Source organism: Eriocheir sinensis, chromosome 35 (genome assembly GCF_024679095.1).
Source record: "Eriocheir sinensis breed Jianghai 21 chromosome 35, ASM2467909v1, whole genome shotgun sequence".
Lineage (NCBI taxonomy): Eukaryota > Metazoa > Arthropoda > Malacostraca > Decapoda > Varunidae > Eriocheir > Eriocheir sinensis.
The window spans coordinates 4,255,705-4,276,012 of NC_066543.1; the positions used below are offsets into that span (position 1 = coordinate 4,255,705).

General features: G+C 45.7%; 2 pseudogenes; both read right to left on the reverse strand.

The window, feature by feature from the left end:
- Window positions 1-1,506: 1,506 nt before the first annotated feature.
- Window positions 1,507-13,457, reverse strand: LOC127007545 (zinc finger protein 341-like; annotated as a pseudogene).
- A 3,264-nt stretch (window positions 13,458-16,721) lies between these two features.
- Window positions 16,722-20,308, reverse strand: part of LOC127007282 (uncharacterized) — a 90,482-nt pseudogene continuing 86,895 nt past the window's right edge.

The following is a 20,308-nucleotide window of genomic DNA, read 5'->3' on the forward strand; positions in this document are numbered from 1 at the left end:
AGAACTTCTGGCAGTGGTCACACTGATATGGCCGCCCATTGTTGTGTTCAGAGCGCTGGTGTTCTCTCAGCTCAGTCCTGCAACAACAAGGAACATTTAGGGTACCAAGCTGTACACACCATGCCAACTAGTACTCATGAGAAAGAAGACAACTCAGGAAAAGTAGCAGGTATATTAAAAGTTACATTAAAAATTGATCATTGAACTTTATTTTTAGCTCTTTTTACCCTAACTCAAGTTGCCAGAGAGAATTACAAAGTTTTATTCTAATGTGAGTACTAACTGGAGTGGAACTTCAAACAGGCCAACAAAAATTATGCACAGATAAGCGCATGGAAACAAGCACATATTTCAGCACTTCTGGGCATCTTGCTTATCCAATTAGAAAAAAATACCTTTAATATGACTTTTCATTATTTTGAATTATTTTCATCAAACATTTCTTTCATTCTAAGCAGATTTCGCACCATATGGACCAAGCCAGGCACCCTAAACTAATTATTGACTATTTATATATCTTTCCCTTTTATGCGACTGAATAATATGAATAATGAAACTTCAAGTAGACAAAACAAGATTTACGTGATTAGCATTACACTACCAAAAGCAAGACTTGTCTAATCTATTTGTTTACAATTATGAATAAGACATGAAAACTACCTGTTGTAGAAGACAACGACATACACGACACTGTAGTGGCCCAGGCTTTCTTTGTCCAGACTCCTCCGCCTGGCCATCAGTGTCTCCAGCCTCACTGTTTTCTTCATCGCTGGTGAAGAAAAGTTTATAAGGTGTGGAAATCAATTATACTCATGAAATAGACAATCAACCTTATGCAGGATTGGCAATATCCCCCCCCAAGGGTGTATGATTGACTGAGGAATACATTTCAGCTCCCTGGAAAATGAGTAGTTGTTGTAGTAGTTGAACTAACTTTGTTGGTGGTGGTATTTTATTATTGTTTGTAATAGTAACCCCATAGAAGAAGAATAGTTATTCCTTTAATCAAATATATCGTAGCCTTGAGGGTACTGACTCTTTTTGCATTTGATAATCCTATACATGTGATGAACTTTCACTCATGAATGCAGCTCACCTTGCTCCACTCTCATCCATCTCTTGCTGCATTTCCTTCATGATATGAGAGCTTGGGTCAGGGTCATCACATGCTTCCTCTTCAACAGTGGCAGGGTCATCTACAGAAGCCTCTTGAAGACTATCAGCTTCAGGCTCCAGTCGTTGCCGCACACTCCTCTTGGTTGGTGAGGGTGCTGCGCGGAGGGCAGCTGCTGCCACGGGCACACAGCCTCTTGCTTTGCTGCCTCGTGGTCTGCCTCGTCTCTTTGGTGCTTTTACCGACATGTTTCTTTTACTTGTAATGATATCCTGGCCAGGGAGAATGCATAAATATTGGTGGATGTAATGGACAACTGAGTCAATAATGTTCAACCCTTTGAAGACTTTTCTCAATAAAATAAGAAGCGTCTCTAAACTGCATCTGGTGGTCTACTGCAGCCTGCTGAGAACTGCGTGTCGGCCGCCCCAGCACCCTGCTGCCGCTGATCTGCCTCTGCCACGACCACATGCCTAGGATAGTGGAGAAAACCACTGTAATATGGAAGGAATACAATGTGGTACAGTAAATGATTATCTTCCAGTACTGCAATACTACTGCTCTTTCTATCTTATCCCTATTTTCATGCTCACTGCTCCTCTAAATTTGGAAAGTGCACGCCCACCCTCCCGTGGCCCAAGAACACACAACTTTATAGTACTTAAGCTCAGCCCTGTGAAGTCCGACTTCCTATTGCAAGAGTTAACCTAAACTCTATGAAAACTCTGGAACTACTTTCCTTCATTTATATTTCCTCCTTTCTACAACTTGAATCTTCAAGATGAGTGTATCAAGAAACCTCTTTGACCATGGTTAAATATATTTGCTTTTCAGAATCTATACTGGGCCAGCAAAATAAAGGCATTTCTTTTTATAATTATCTTTTGTCCTTGGCCTGCCTCCTATTTTGAGTACATATATGAAAAGTTTGGGCACAATTTGTATTGGAATAAATGAAACTAGGAACTTGAACTTTACTAACCTTTGACTTCCCTTCAGCAGAATTCTGAGCAATCAAAATGTGGTCCAGCAAATGTTTTTTCAGCTGTGTCCACTGTTCATACTCTTGGCCGCAGAGATTACATGTCAAGTCATCTGTGCTCACCGTGATACTTTTTCTTCCACTTCCCTCTTTATTGTGGCAGATGAGTTCTTGGCTGGCAAAGGTGCAGGCACCTCACACACACCTGGGTTATCGTACTCTATGACCAAAGACTCCACCACCTGAAAAGAATATCTAAATAAACAAATGACTTCGAGAGGAAATATTCTTTATTGCCAATATTCATTTATTATACAGAAATAAACATGATTATTTAGATTACCTTTGGCTGTGATGAGTCAGGTACCCCAGAAGCAATCAAGTCATGTGATGTGGAGGTTGGCAGCTGGGCACCAAAACCCAGCAGCTCAGGCTGTGGGTCTGTCAACTCCTCCCCTTGGCCTTGAGGGCTGAGAGGAGTGTTAGGAGTCTGAGGTGTCAGGGGGCGAGGTGAGCCTGGGAGCACTTCGCTGTGTTGCTCCACCACACCCTCCACCTCCAACACGGGATACACGGCACTGCAAGGAACAAACACCAATCAGACCAATCATGATCTAGATCATCTATTCTTCTGATGCTCTGCTCCCTCACGGGACCTTCCCTCCAGGAGGTGGCTGCGGCAGAAGTGTCACCATCTCTCCCTGTTCTGGCACTCCTTCTCAGCACACTGAATCCTGCTACTTTCAACTCTCTTGCTCTAATACTTGCTCACCCTACTGATCCACTTCACAGGTAGTCCCTTACACCCTCTTCACAAATTAATTTTTCTTCGTTCTCATCACGTGTCCAAACCATCTCAGCGTAACATGCTTCACCCATTCGACCACTCCACAATCCACTCCTTTCACTGTCACACCTATACCAAACCTTTCATTCACGCTTTCATTACTTTCTCCATCCCATCCTGAAACACTACATGCACCTCTTATATAACTCATTTCCACTGCATGTATTCCTGATTGCTGTGTTGTACTCTGTGTCATTGTTTCTGATGCATATGTGCATATGACAGAGTTGGCATGATATTACTGTTTATTCCCCTTTTCATCTCCATGCTCACACTTCTTCCTCTCATAACTCTCCACCTACCACCTGTCTGCCCTTCACTGCTCTTTCCCTCACCTCACTTTCCATACCTCCATGCTTACATAAACTGTCACTAAATATTCAAACTCAGTCACTTCCTCCATTCTCTTCCTCCATCACAAAGTAATATAGTCACATTTGTCCCCTTGACCCAGGCCCAGTCATTCCTGTCTCCCTAGCAACCCACTAATGCCCTTGATATGTGCCAATAGCCACCCTCCCAAATTATAATTCATCACATCATACAATAAAATGAGTCCTCCATTAAGGTAACTTCTGAAACAGATGATAAAAAGTATAACTCAAATTTCTTCTTTACATGCACTAAAATAGCTACATACTTTGTAAGATGTGGTGTTGCTGAGGATGGGGGTGCCTGTGGTGGTGGTGGAGGCTGTGGTGGAGGTGTTGGTGTTGGAAGGTGGGGTAGTGAAGGCTGGTCGCTGGCTTTCTGTTTGTGGCGTCCTGTTATCTCATGGTCCCGCAGGCCCTTGGCGCCAACAGACTTAATACAAATGTCCACCATGCACCAGCGACACAGGGCGTACGTCTCCCCCTTGGCGGACGGACTAACCCACTGGTATTCATCCTCATATTTGGCACTGTAAAGATCATTACTAATATATAACAACCTAAATAACAAAACCAGCATGCAAGCCAGGAAATATAACTGACCCGCAAAGAGAATGACCATGTACTACTGTGAAAGAAAAAAAATAGGTACCAGTACTTTGGATGTGTGTTGGTGTGTGATGTGTCATTGTGAGTCAGTCTTGGACACCTTTTTAGGTGTGAAGTTATTTATAATTTGCCTGTATTATATGTGGATTTGAGAAATCCAAAATATTTTTAAAAAGAACTTTTGATATTCTTGCATGCAGCACTGCCAGCTAAGTATGCACAATTAACAGCATGGGTAGGCTGCCCAGTCAAGTTGTACTGTACAGCTAACCTACAGTCCTGCTTTAACTGTGATCACAACACTGAAGAAATTTAAAGAAAACATGATGCATCTAAGACAGTCACTCTTCACATATCTATACTTTGCTCACCTATACTTTGTCTCATACTTCTTCCTGCAGCGTGTCTGAGGGGCAGTGTCCGACTCCACCCCAGCCACAAAGACTGACATGCTTCTTACTGCTCTGCAGCCATTATCACCAAGTCTGAAACAAAAATAGTAATTAAAACAGAGGAACTGGTGAGAAAAGGGGGGGGGGGGTATGGCTGAGTGCCCCCTCCTCCTATAAATGCAACTGGAGGCATCTCATATGAGGCCACAAGGGGGTAGAGAGGTACGGATGTATTTGCCTCAAATGTACCGACCAAATCAAACTCGTCACGTATCCTTTAATCATAGTAAGGTTTGGGTATATATTCAGAAGAATGACAGCTGCAGTTCCTTTGATTGAGGTGACGGTTTGTATGTTGGCAATTAAATATGGTTGTGTAGTGCAGCGACTTGCCTGATGGGCGAGCCTCCCATAACTCACTCTGTGAGGGGGGTACTGGTACCTCTTTGGCTGACTGGTTAACAAGTGGCTTTCCAGTCTCTTTGGTCGCGGGTTTGATCCCCAGCGCCGGCAAAATGTTTCCTCATCTGAATAATTTTTTGTGTTTCGTTACACGCAGAGGTCGTGTGGGAGTGTTGTAAAGAGTAAAATTCTGGCGTTTCAGTTGAGCCACAGCCCTCAAATATCTCAAAATATCATATATAATAATGATAATAATAATGTTTTATTTCGCCCAGCAGCATACCGGTATATATATATATATATATATATATATATATATATATATATATATATATATATATATATATATATATATATATATATATATAAAACAGGAAAAGAAAATGAACAAGATCGAAACCTAACTGCAATAGGCTGGACCGCAGTCGCCAGCCTGATTATCTCATTCAAGGCCAGCAATGGTGGCATGATTGTTATATTAGTTTAGATTCATTTCTAAACATGCACCTTTGTATTATGGTTAAAGGACATGCATTTTTGGCCTCTAACCATATAATGAAGAGGCACAAGGTATTTTGAGGTGGTGAAGCTAAACCAAACACTTACAACAGCAACTTCTAAACAAAATAAACCGTTGAAAATTACCCACAAATCTAGGACGTTATGATCAAATGTGATACTGGACACAGGCCATTTGGAGGCAGAGGCAGCCCCTCCCCCTCCCTCTCCCCCACCCTGCCTTCAGTAACCCTGCCATGTCCTCGAGACCCCTCCCCACCTGCCCTGCCAACGGTGACCCTTCCCCGCTCCAGTCCTAAGTAACCCTGCCCCACTGACCTCTCCCCCCTACCGTGCCCTCTTGAGATGCCTGCCCCCTACCCTCAGTAACCCTGCCATGCCCTCTGAGACCACTTTCACCCCTGCTCCCCCTCCCTACCCTCAGTAACCCTGTCTGCCATGCCCTCTGAGACCCCTCCCCCCTGCCCTCCCCACACACACCGACTCACTCCGGAGGCTGGCACTATTTTCCTCTGCTGGGTGTCCTCGCGGGGCCCGTGCCTCGGCGCTCCATTGCTCGGTGCTGGGCAGGTGTGTGGGCGCCGCGGTGGCAGGTGTGGAAGCAGGTGTAGCAGTGACAGGCCAGTGTGCGAGGCGGCGTGGATGTGACGCGCCACACAACAACCACCACAAAGATGGACGGCGAGGCTGTGGCGGCGGGGCGCGCGGCGGGTCACGGTCACCTCTGCAGGTGAACACTGAACAAAAAACATTATGAGCACCCCCACTGTCTGCTGACTATTCCAATGGTGGTCTGTTCCGTCGAGAGTTTTGTGATAAAAAATATACAGGGAAATATCAAGCTTATAGATCGTGTTTGGTAAACAGCGGTTTCATTAATTAACGTGCCAATATCTCGTTTCCTATTTCTTCCGCTCTTCTGTTATCACGTATGTTTTCTACTAACCTCTAAACCATAGAAAGGAGTAGAGAGATCGCAATAAGTGTAAAAATAGTTATGAAATGTACGTGCGTGAACCCGCGCGGCCGCGGGCAGCCGACAGCGTCCCGCGGCAGTCAAAACCCGCGGCCAACCACAACTAAAACACAATAGGCTCCGTCTACGGGGGACTTCACTGCCTACCCCTTCTAGGAGCAAAAGACAGGTGAACACACATAAACCTCCCCACTGGGGGCTAACAGATATTAACCCAGTAACGTACGCTTAAGGCTGCATGGATTACAGTAGGATTAGTGTGCACCTTTGCAATATTTTTCCGGTTCATTTTTGCGAGTTTGCTTTCTTTGCCAGATTAATCAGAAGACGATAATGGGACAGGACCGACTGCCCTGCCATCTTCGGTGTCCAGTGCCTGAAAGTAGGTAACCCAAAAAGCGCTGCCAGCACGCAATAAAATGTATTTAGAGCCCCACCCTTGGCAAGCAGACCTTGTGAAGGCACTCTGCCAAACAACATGAGGTGCCCGGGCCAGCACAAGCCGCTGGGCAACACGTAACAAATGCTCTGCTCAGCATCAAAGACACCACTGAAATGGCACAGCTGTCACTGAATTCATTGCCTTTGTCAATGAAAAGGTGTACAAAACAAAAACAAATGTAAATGGATGTATATCGTTTTATTATTATATTCTGTTTTAAATTGCTTTATTTTTTAGATAACTGTACTTAATTCCCTATTTAAGTCACTCCTCTACACATGACACATACTATCTGCCAGCAGCACCATTATCACCTGCACAATGATAATCCAACACAGTTGTTCCTTTGTAAGTCCGTGGATTACTTACAGTTTTGTCGTCCACTACTACTGTAACGTTCATTCATTCACTCACAATTAATATTTCAAAACTACCACTGAACTTCCTAAAAACTTTAAAATAAAGGAGGGAGCACAAATATTTCAATCTTGAAAAGATTATTAAATTATACAGAATACATATATATACAGAATACAGTTACATGCGAGTCAACAATTACTTGCGTGACAGTTTATAGTGTTCTTGTGGGTGTACAGGGTGCGTGATGTCACCATGGCTTTCTAACGTGCACATGGACAGTTGTATGCGAGAAATGAAAACCATCTGAGTGGGGTAGTTAGGTTCAACGCTGAAAGTGAGAGGTACAGTATAGTGTCACTGGTGGCAGGCCTGTTTGTATATGATACAGTATGTTTGCATATGATATAGTATTGTTAGCAGAGTATGAGGAGGTGCTGCAGGCCCACACCTATGCCGCCAACAGTGACTTAGCTCAAGAGGGCATATTGGTGGCTCATCCGTGAAGGAGCAGGGCTTTGAAAATCTAGATAGAGCAACAAGCTGCCAGCCTACTGAAGTCGCCCCCTGTTAACTATTTCATTTTGAAATGGGAGACTGCCGGGTGGGAGTTGAAGTAATTTGTGAAGGAGCCCTGATGTTTTCTGCCTCGAATGCAAACATATTGGCACCCAATCTCCCGGTCACATCTGACAGGCACATATTTTCCCTCCATGTCAAGCGCTGTCGGTACCCCTCCCTGTCCCTCATGAAATTGTGTAGCACCAATTGCTTTCACCAGTGTGTCAATTGTTTCTGATTTGCCAATGATGGGTTGCCGGAGGATGCGCCAGTTCGATCGTCACCATTATGCCGAAGGCACTCTCAACAACCCTCTGTGCACGGCTCAATCGGTTTGTTTTCTGGCGGGCTACTCCCAGGGTAAGGCCGCATGAGGTGGGGTTTTAGAGGAAATGCCTCATCCCCCACAAACACATATGGCAAATCTCCGTTTTGAGCCTTTGGAAGGGACAGGCAGCCATCCTCCAGCGCAATCTCGAACGCTGACTGGGCGAACACACTCGCATCATGTTCCCTCCCATAGGATCTAATATCCAGGAAAATGAACCGATACGAGGCATCTGCTACAGCCATCAGGATCGTGCTGAAGGTCCTTGTGATTGAAGTATGAAGAGCCGGACAGGTCCGTTTTTTTTAATCTGGACGTGCTAGCCATCTACTGCACCTATTTTGGAGAAAAGTTTTTCTTTTTAGAAAAGGAAACAAGTGCAATAAACAAATAAGAAACAAAGAAAGGAGTTAATTAAATTATAAGAGCCTTTGACTCCACTCAATCCAAAATAGCTGTGTGGGGATAGGGCATTCAGTTATAGAAAGATCGTTGATGAACACCATATATAGAATGGGAGATAAAACAAAGCCCAGCAGAATACAACTGTTGGTAGGCTTGGGTGTAGAACAGCGACAGTCGCCCACAGCAGATACAGATTAGCTATGCACATATAACTTGCTAATTCATACTGGTAGGGGCCGGAGTGACCTGCCTTTACTTTGACTCCCATTTCTGACTTACTTTAAATTGCAGAATTTTAAGGTCTTATGGTAGCTACATAATAAAACAGTGTCAACTTATTCAGTATCAAGTGTAAAGACATGCATTGAAAAAATGACATTACAGAACAACAGATACTGGTTTAATGTAAAAATTTTTTTAACCAAGGAATTTCTCAAAACATACCCAGACAATGAGGAAAGTTTCATCTATCGTTGAATTCCTCAGCGATCCTCGTCCAGTCCTCAGGAGTTGCAGGCTTAGGCATGGAGAGGGGACCAACTACCTCCCATATGGCCTGGCACACTTCTCGTATGATCTTGCACACGGTTGACCTCCCTACGCAGAAATAGCGGGCAACATTCCTCTGGCTCATGCCTGTAGCCAAATATCTGTCGGAAAAGAATATTCCATTAGTCTAGGGAACCCTTTATAATTTATATATTGATTAAAAATGACAGTATCATTCCAATTCAGGCCAACAGTGATTTTGGCAAACAAAATGTTAGTTTGTATAAATTTATTATGTTAGGAAATGAATTGAACCACGAAGTGTAAGGTGACTAGATTTCTGATACAAAATCCAGGGACATTTTCGGTTCAGAGGCGTAAAAACCTCCAAAACATAGTGTTTTTGTCATTGAAAAACTAAAACGGAGACACTGCCCTTACCATTCATAAAGCAGCATTCAAAAGTTTCTCTCACCCTATTCATCCTAAATTGCAAAGGAATTGAATAAAAATTCAATTGATTAACTGTTTCCACTATTACTATTGAAGTGGGCAGGCAACCAACACTCATGTCAGTGCAGCCTTACTGTCACATTTTGTGAACAGGCCTGCAACTTGGAAGGTTTATGGATAGTAGAGGCAAAATACGTCCACGAGTTTTGGAGGAGGGTGGCTAGTGAAGCGAGCATACGGAGGTGGGGTAATTTCTGTGAATATCAAGTAAGTTTAGGGCCATTTTTTGGCTGGTGAAGAAAACTACACGGGGCACGGGCATGAGTGCTGGTTCCTACCATTATTATGTATAGGATTCACGATCAACATACCTTAGTGTTATTCCCAAGCGCTCAGGTACACCGACAGGATCCCTGAACGTTGTGACCTGCTTCTCGACGTAAGGGCCGACTAGCTCCAAGAGTTTATCAAAGGTGGCTGGAGTCATCCGGTAAGCAGCGTGGAACGCTTCTCCATCGAACAACTTCTCTGCCTCCATAGCCCTATGTTCCCCGCGAAGTGGCCTCCCCGCACACAGCTGGCGTGTCCAGAACCTTCGCCTCCTCCTAGCTGGCCTCTCTTCTTCTCCAGCAGCAAGCAGAGCGACAACAATCAAGAAGTCGTTGTGGTTCAGGCCGGCCATGTTTGTCAACATAAGGCACGCGACGGAGGAGTAGCTATCTCATCCCTGACGGGCGACCGCTGTTTCGCTGACGTAATTTTGACTTCATTAATGTCGACGGATGCCGTCAAGACGGAATAGTGGGAACCCCGCCTTAGCCAGTGGGGTACCTCTTTGGCCGACTCGGTAGGGAGTGGCTCTCCCGTCACGCTGGTCGCGGGTTCAATCCCAGGCAGCCGGCGAATACCCTGATCTTGATTAATTTCTCGTGTGTTTCGAAACATGCAGAGGGCGTGTTGGGGAATAGAGGAAATAGAAAATGAAGCTCCCGGGGCTTGACAGTGGTGGCAGCGGTGGGATCCACCGCAGGGTTCACGCAGCGCCGGTCCCAGTCGGGACATGCTCATGTGGTGCTGTGGATGCCTACATGCTTAAGTACCAGAGGAGCCTAAGGGTTCGTTCACACTCCAAGTAGAGCAGGGCAGAGCGGAGCAGAGCGGAGCAGAGCAGAGCAGAGTGGAGTGGCGCGGTTAGGTGTTCACATCTAAGCAGAGCAGGATGACCTACACAAGAATCACTCGCAGGCAACAGCCCGATAAACTCTTCGGTGTTTATCTGGAAGGATGATGAAAAAATTTAACGATTTACAAAGGAACATGGAATTTCGTTGTTAAAGCCAAGTCCCATAGCTGTGTGGGTCACTGATGATTGGGTATAGGATCAGAATATCACCAAATTAGCTTTTCTAAGCCTACGGCTATTATATATCGTTAAAGTGTATCTCAACTATGCACAATCTGGTCATTTTTTGTAATTTTGGCTTCAGCAATTAAAACTCACCTATATAGGTGGCTTCTTGGCTATAATGATTGAAGGGTGGAGCCGTGGAGGACCGCTAGCTGCGAGCAGCAAAAAATACGACCAAATTTCCTGAGCGTGCTGCTGCTCCGCGCTGCGCCGCTCTGCTTGCGGTGAATACCTGAGCGTCTGTTCATTCAAAACCATGTAAAAATGAATGCCGCTCCGCTCCGCTCTGCTCTGCTTGTAGTGTGAACGAACCCTAGGCTCCTTTGGTACTCCAGCACGTAGGCATCCACAGCACCACATGAGCATGTCCCGACTGCGACGGGCGCTATGTGAACCCTGCGGTGGATCCCACCGCTGCCACCACTGTCATGCCCCGGGAGCTTCATTTTCTATTTCCTCTATTTCCCAACACGCCCTCTGCGTGTTTCGAAACACACGAGAAATTAATCAAGATCAGGGTATTCGCCGGCTGCCTGGGATTGAACCCGCGACCAGCGTGACGGGAGAGCCACTCCTTACCGAGTCGGCCAAAGAGGTACCCCACTGGCTAAGGCGGGGTTCCCACCCAAGCTTTCGTTCACACTACAAGCAGAGCAGAGCTGAGCGATTAGTAGCGGCATTAATTTTAAAATAGTTTTGAATGTACAGACGCTCAGCTGTTCACACCGCAAGCGGAGTGGCGCAGCGCGGAGTGGAGCGGCACGCTCGAGAAATTTGGTCGTATTTTTGCTTTTCGCAGCTAGCGGTCCTCCACGGTTCCACCCTTCAATCAACATGGCCAAGAAGCTATCTACGTACATAGGTGAATTTTTATTGCTAAAGCCAAAATTACAAAAACTGACCAGATTGTGCATAGTTGAGGTACAATTTAATGATATATAATAGCCGTATGTTTAGAAAAGCTAATTTGGTGATATTCTGATCCTATACCCAATCATCAGTGACCCACACAGCCATGGGACTTGGCCTTAACAACAAAATTCCATGTTCCTTTGTAAATCGTTACATTGTTCATCATCCTTCCATATAAACAGCGAGGAGTTAATCGGGCTGTTGCCTGGGAATGATTCTTGTGCAGGTCGCTCTGCTCTGCTTATATGTGAACACCTAACATGTTGCGCCGCGCCGCCCGCTCTGCTGCTCTGCTGCCCTGCTTTGCTTGTAGTGTGAACGAACCCTAAGGGATCAGCTGGAAAAGATGGAAGAGCTTAAAAAGGCACTCTCACCTGTTCCAAATAACAACATGATCGCTGATTCCTACAGTGAGAACGCCATGACCAACATTAAAAATGACAACAATGTGCGCTCCAGTGTCATGGAGATTCATGTGAAACTGTCCCAAGCATCAGATTTTTGGGCAATGAAGCATTCCTCTTCCGTGGTCAACAACAAACCCCTTTCATACTTTGGCTGCATCACCATAGACAACAAAGTATTAGCCAGCGACTTCCACCTTCACCGGGACATTGATTCAGAAACCCAAGAGTACACATTTCGTATTGGTGTGCCCAAAGAAGCTTCAGATTGTAAAAACCTTAAATCCAGAATCAAGTTTGAGGTTTTTCAAAAGGACGCAGGAACATCAATATTTCTTTCTGCAGTATGGGTCACTGGTCATTATGAGGTAAAGTTTGGCTTCACGAAAAAGACACCTTTTTCAGTTGTATACCTCTTAGATCAGCATATTTCTGGCAGCCCTGCAAATATTTATCCTGAAAAACTTACTTGACAAAAAAACTTCTGATAATCAAGCCATGAAAGTGGTGAAAACGGTGAAAACATCTACGAAGAGAAGGATTGGAACAGAAGACCCAGTCGTTGAAGCAGCCCTAGAAGAGATCAACAAAAACAGCTATCCCAACAATGGCATATTATTGCTGAGGGTGTCTTCAAGATCTCAAAGAAGACAAAGATACTATCTAACCCTCCCAGTAATAACTTTCTGAAACCGGATTCTTCACTGACAAAAGATGCCGCCGAGGTGACGTCAAGCAATTCCCAGACCACCCAAGGAAGAGGAACTCAGGAAGGAAAATCTGCTGGACCAACCAGTTTCTACCAGCAAATAGCCAACATTATGATGGAAAGAGAAGATGTCTGCCGTCGCCATCCAAATGATCTTGAGGAGTCTGCCCAAAATGGCTTACCTAAGAATTTGGTACGTCTTATTAAGGATCATCCAAAGAAATTAGAAGACGGTTCAGATGACAAGACAGTAATCATGAAGGATCTGACAGTTACCATCACCAACGACAAGACCTTCCCTTGTAAAGATAAGCTGAAGCTGGAAAAGTTTGAGTTAACGCACACCTGTGAATTTCATGGTCAAGACGATGTCATTCGTCAGGCATAGTCGCCGCACTGCATACATACCTTGCTAGTTTACTCCAGTGGGCCGCCTGCTTCATGTTTTGTTGGTCTGCCGGCAAGCACAGCACCTCCACCTTCACCACCAACGAGGAACATCGTTAATTAATTACTGATATCTCCTTAACGTCGCCCGAGACTCGACATGCGTGACTCAGCTTGATTCTGACACTTCAAGGATACCACCTCTATATCATTAGGGCCACAGATGCTTACGTGTGTCGATTGGTCAAACTCTAACCTCATCCAGAAGCGGTCACCAAAATCTGAGAAGATAGTTGTGTTAGGGTGTATACATACCTTGCTAGTTGCCTCCAGTGGGCCGTCTGTTTCACGTTTTGTTGATCTGCCGGCGAGCACAGCACCTCCACCACCAGCGAGGAACACATCGTTAATTAATTACTGATATCTCCTTAAACGTCGCTCCGACACAAGACATGCATGACTCAGCTTGATTTCGACACTGCAAGTATACCACCTCTATATCATTAGGGCCACTGATGCTAAGTTACGTGTCAATTGGTCGAACTCTAACCTCATCCAGAAGTGTTCACCAAAATCATAGAAGATAGTTGTGTTAGGTGTATACATACCTTGCTAGTTACCTCTAGTAGGCCGCCTGTTTCACGTTTTGTTAATCTGCCGACAAGCACAGCCGAGGATGAGCATAGCACCTCCACTAGCGAGGAACACATGGCTACTGATAGCTCCTTTACTAACGTCGCTCAGAGACTCGATATGCGACTCAGCTTGGATTCCGACACTTCGAGCTTCGGCATAACAGGAGTTGCTAAGATCCCCCGCTTGTTTAAAAGTTCATGCAATTTATTTACCTATATGTCTGTCTATAAATACCTACCTAAATATTTGGTGTATATATCTTCATCAATCATCTGCCAGTCGGGCGGCAGATCGAATCACCTGGACACCGCTGGACGAGTTGGTTGTCTCCCTCGTTCCAGTAACTCTTGTTAGTGATTGACAGTTGTTTGGAAATGAATGGCTAACCTGTCGTCGAGTCCGTGAACAGTTGATACCATTATCTGAACACTTCGGCCGTAATGACAGGTTTGATCAAGAAGGCTACAGAACACGATTTTTTGGACCGTTTTTTTTTTTTTTTTTTTTTTTTAGTATAGCTTACTCTTCGGCTACGAGAGGCTGAGACACACAGACAACACCCAGAGCCTTAATTCGGTCAACAAGCAGTTTCAAGGGCTCGGCTGCGCGCGTTTAATGCCTCCTCCCGTGCTGGCAGCAGACACCTGGAGGCAGGAAAGGAGCATTTTGTCGAGAGCACCTGTTTAAAAAAAAAAGAACATTTGTCTCCTTCAGAAGCAGATACAAGTAACTCACATTTAAGGCGAGGGTTTCATTACTTCCACGTGCATCCTTTGTTGTGTAATCACATTTTGTACTGCCTGGGGGTTGGGATGGCATGCTCCTCCCTTCTCCTTTGTTGTTTACTTGCAACAATAAACTATCAATCAATCAATCATTCCTAAAGAGAGCGCGCACCGTAAATTTCGCGCGATCTAAATACATTTCCCCATGATATAAAATGGATAAGTGGGAGTTTAGTTCACGTAAAAGTAAGGAATCCATGTAAAGAAAGACAAGCACTGAAATTTTTACATCGCGTTCTCTCTCTCTCTATATATATATATATATATATATATATATATATATAAAACGCATAATTTAAACTCCCCTAAAACGAAAGTTACCTGCATTCACTACCATTTGGCTCCAGAATGACTGTTTTACTAACATCCCGCCTTGGTTAGCCAGAGGGTAATAAACATGTTGTATGACTTTACTAAAATAACACAACATACACAAGTAACAACGGAATGGCACTTAAGGGGTCATGGAAAAAGTAACAACCAGATATGAATGCAAAAGTGTTGCATAACAATGAAGTCTACACACACATATCTTAAGAAAATACATACCACAAATATTACAATACGTTTCTTTATGTTACATCTCGATGAACACTGGGAATACACCGAAATTTTATGGTAGTACTGATGAGAGAAGAACTTCAATCACAGAGTGCTGCTGTATTGTCTCTTTTCCCTTGGTTTACACTGGAAACTGACATGCAAAAAACGAGACTAGATCAGTGGAGCACTTTTGGGGAGCGTCAGTACACCAGGTCAACGCGGGGATGGGGGGGGGGGAGGGGGTCAGGGCTCTCCGGACACTACAATCACTGGACACTTGCCGACGTTCACGTGTTCTAAATGATGACTCTCTCTCTCTCTCTCTCACACATACACACAAGGACTTTGTTGTATGACAATCTTGCACGAAAGAATACTTGAGATGGCACACGGGTGGTCTGATTCTGATGCACATTGAGGTTGGGACACCAAGGCTTGTGGGTAATACTGAATGTTATCTTTACACTGTTAAAGGATATGGTACTTCAAGGAAAGAATGGCGTCCCAGTAGCGGGTTGCAGGAGACTACTGGGATTGCTGCTGCTTCACAAATTAATAACTGAATACTAGATGAAGGGGGCACACCGTTCTGAGTACTATCTGGAGGTTTGCAAACGGATCATGAAGGTGATGCTTGAAATGACAACATGTTGCACTTATAAAAGTTTGAAGAACATTGATTTGGCACACATATTGTAACTTTGAGCCACACAGGCTGACTTCTTCACATTTTGGTACATTTACGAAAGTGTATTATATGTAGCGTAAAATCAATAATTTTTTAATTGTTTTCCTGGATTTCTGGTAAATATTTTTACTGATAATGTGTGGCAGCTTTGTTTCAGCAAGAAAGCAACGTGGCCACTGGTGATTGCAAAGTCCTGACAGACATCCCCATCTTGTTCTTCCAGTAAATCTAGTAAGCAGCGGTTCAATGCTCTGAGTCTGCTATTGCGTGTATGGCCACTTTTATGAAAATAAATTATAATTGAACAAATTATAAAGGCTTTGAATAAAAGAATATTTACATGATTCAGCATCTAAAGATTGTAGACTCTGGACAAGGCAGGCTACAAAGCCATTGTGGGGTCAGTGTCTGCTATGAGCTCGTGTCGTTGGGGTAAAACTTGAAACTAAAGCACTTGTTAGAATGTAAATTCTTCAGCTTCTCTTTTGTGAGCCGTGTTGAGCTGAACGGATGAAATCACCGCCTGAAGGTACAGCTGCGTGATTGTATTTTCGCTCTCATTCTTGACCAGTGACTAAACACATGTGAGTCAACACTCACGTGAGATATGGACAACATCAACCTGAGCGTCGTGAGCCTTAAAAACTAGTGTCCCCTCACAGCAGGAATCTTCCCCCAGCCATTCACGTCAGATTTTAAGAAGAACGTGTTATATATATTTCAACATCCTATGAGAGGACAGAATCCCTATTCTGTACTAGGTCCTATTACCATCAACTCTTACGAGCTCTTGTAAGATGCCTGACAAAATAAGAGACAACAAAGTTCTCTTCATAGACATATGTCATACTGGGGTAATCAGTGCTTAATTTAATGCCCTTAGGAAATGTCCTAGACATGTTCCAAACATATTGCACTAACATGTACCGCCAATTGGTCAGGGCAGCAAGGTGCTTCCTGGAGGAGGGTGTTGTGGGCAATGACTCCAACATGAGGCTGCTGCTGGCCCACATACCTTTGAAAATAAGACAGATGCGTGAAGGCTTGATAGGTAATATTACAGGAAACACTCCTTGAAGGACACATCCATGGCCAATGGTGGTGCATGGCAGACATTGGCAGTTACACTGCAGGAGGATAACAGCCATATGCCAGCACAGCTTTCCCTTCAATACTATAAACAACAGCAGCTTACAGCGCCTCACTCACCATACTGTGGCTCCTTGGGGTGTGGCAGGCCCTTAACACTAGCCACCACACACTGTTATGCTACACAGAACTGGCTGCAGGGACCTCAAAAACAATGAAAAGGCTTGCATAGAGTAATTTCTACATGTGGCACACACACACACACACACACACACACACACACACACACACACACACACACACACATCTTCACCTACACCCATATGAACACACACACATACACATACAGCACTCTTGCTTGTGGTATAAAGTTTATGAGTGACTCCTTAGACTATTAACACTGACTTGTTTTGGATCACAAAAAGTGAATCACTTGGAATACCGGCATTGTTAGAAGTTACGGTTGACTACTGCACTGCAAGGTACTCTTCGCATAGATTGTATTCAGTCTTCAGCTGACACTCACTTCAACATCTTTCAGCTCTCACATCCACTTAAACATTAACAGATTTGAGTGTAAAGAGAAGGTCTTGCACCGAGTGTATCCTCCTCTCGGCGGGGGTGTTGGGCTCGGAGCTGTGGTAGGAAAGGCGCTCCCCTCCTCCTCCTCCTCCTCCACCTCCTCCTCCTCCTGCTGCTGCCCCTCGCCGCCCTGTGGACCCGCGACTCTGCTCCACTGACACCATTTCAGAGTCTGGTGTCGGGGAGTCTTCAGGCACCTCCTCAGCATTGGCATTGGAGGACGAGAGCACCCGACGGAGTGGTAGGGAGAGGTTGGCCCTGGACGCTCGAGAGGTTTGGCTGCCGGGAGCAGAGCCATCCATCCCTGGTGGACCCATGTGCACGATGGCCTCTGTTAGCGTCACATTTCCATTCAAGTCTGAGGCATCGGCTGTGTGTGTAGCGCTGCCCTCTGGCCGAGGCTCATTGGTGGCACCGGGGGAACCTCGGGGAGGGGCAGTGTCGTCATTGCAGCCCGGCAGCGTTTCGTAGCAGTGCTCGGCCTCAAGTCCTCCATCAGGACACTCATTGAGCTGCGGCGGCATGGACTCGTTGTCATTAAGGTGTGCCCTGGCGCCAGGGTGCATGTGGTGCATATGGTGCAGCGGGTGTAAGGGATGCAGCGGGTGGAGCTGTCATGGAGTGAAGAGAAAGATTGTGGTTGTACGGTGCCTGGGGTGTGGAGGGCGTTGTCCCTTTGTCCTGGTGAGGAGGGAGGGTCCCAGGTGGTGGGAGGTAGCACGGTATGCGTCCGTGTCGGTGATCATTGGGGAGGTGCTCGACATGTCTGTGAGAGGCGACACAACACTGTAAGTATTTTCTGTCTCAGCGGCCAGACTGTGGTCTGAGGATGAAGTGTGGACAATCATGGTGTCATCAGAGGCATGGTGGGAACTGTCGTCATCCTTCTCACGTACCTGTTCGTACGTGTGATTGATGGGGGTATCTATAGCCTCCTTGTTGGTGGGCGAGGAGTGTTCTGGCTGGCTGGTGGGCTGAGTAGTAGAGCATTTCATCTCCATCTTGCCTCACTGAGATGCAGGATGAGACATCAGCAAAGTACAGCTCTGACTCCTGCTCATTCTTGCCACTCGTGTACACCACCTTTGGGTCACTGATGCTCTTGATGTGCTTGCTGCGGTATGCCTCGCGAGGCACGTCAGTCTGGGACTGGAACTTGTCCAACGGGGCAATGTCTTTGCCATCACAAAACAACACTTCCAGAGGTTCATCATGCTTATGCTCGTTAACGTCTCCAAGCGATTTGACGTGTCCTATGGGTAGTCTTCGGGAGCGATGGCGAGACGGGAGAGAGCTGGAGCCACCCAATGTTCCTCCCTGCTCACAGGGGCTACCCTTGTGCCGCCCGCGTGTCACTCGCTGGTTCTGAGAAGGAGAACTCATGATCTCCGAGTCATCACTGGGCGAGGAGAGTGTGTTGCTGGTAGGACTAGCGGGGCCGTGCATTAGGTCTGCCAGCGTGGCGGGGCGGTGGGCGGGGGAGGCTCTTATCGCTTGAGCCATGATGCCATGAATGCCCTGGGGCGAGGTAGGGGAGTTGGGGTGGTGGTGGGGGGACATCTGCATGGCCAGGTTCTCTGAAGAGGTGGGCTGGGAGTAGGGCGGTGGAGGGCCCCACATGTAGCGGGGGAAAGCCTCTTGATAGGCCATGGGGGGCAGGTAGGCCTCAGTGAAGGCAGGGGGATATCGGGGCAGCTGCAGCACCACGCCAGGATCTGACAGCGGCCGGCGACTCTGTGGCCCTGGAGCATGCTGGCGGCGGAGGCCCAGGCGGTTCTCCAAGCCTCGAGGGAGGAAGGGACGGAGGAGGACCCCTGTCACCTGTGCTCTCGTGTCCTCGCTGTAGGGAGACCAGGAGTTGTGTTAATAAGGTTTTTGAAGTAAAAGATCAAAGTAAAACCCATAACACATGTTTTAAGCTGAATAAATTAAGATATCACAAAGGCATAATGGGTTTACAAACTGTGGGGCTTGAATAGAACAGACTTGATACTCCTACATGCAGTTAATGCAATTACAAAAGGCAAAGGCAGATAAAATCATGGATAGGGAGTATACTTTAGTTTTTTTTTCATGTGCTGCCTGTAACAACTGAAGGTGTTCTTGAGGTGCCTCTTGGGTGGCCGCAGCCTGTTGGTGGCGTAGGCGAATTTTATTTATAGTGGCTGCCGTGATGTGTGGCTCTTGCTTGGCCCATGGTGCTCCCCGGTGCTCTTCTTGAACGAAGTGATCTGGGCAGCATGTGGGTAATTTTCCACCACTCGGCAATGGCTTGAAAAATCAGCGTGTTTTGGTGGGACTCAAACCTAGTCCATGGGCTCACCACGCCAGCACGCTGACCATTCAGCTACCGCCAGTGTTAAGTAAACAAGAGCTGATCCCGTGTAGACCTACTGGCTTCTTGGAAACTCCAAACATTCTTATGTTCCTCTTATTTCAAATAAGTTTTCACCTGTCCTAAACATGGATAAACAGAAAGTTGGCAAAGAATATTGAATACTGAGTTTTTAAGATGTTAAGTATACAGGAGCTGCTCCCCGATGTAGACCTACTGGCCTCTTGGGACTCCTAACATTCTTAGGTTGCTCTTATTTCAAATAAGTTTTCACCTGTCCCATACATGCATGAACAGAAAGTTGGCAAAAAATATTGAATATAGAATTGTTGAATATCTGACTGTACTACACACTTAAGGTTACTGTTCACTGAAAATGTGTGCCTATCATTGTGTTGGATTTTATTTTCAAGGCTGAGGTGGCAAGCGTGGAGCGATGACCTTACACCCACCTTGGATTGTTGTCCGCCACGCTGCTGACATTGGCAGCGGCGTTGGGGTCACCTGGATTGTTAGTCTGCTGCTGCTGTTGCTGTTGGTGTTGTTGTGGGGTAGTGGCACTGTGAGCCCCCCAGGCACCACC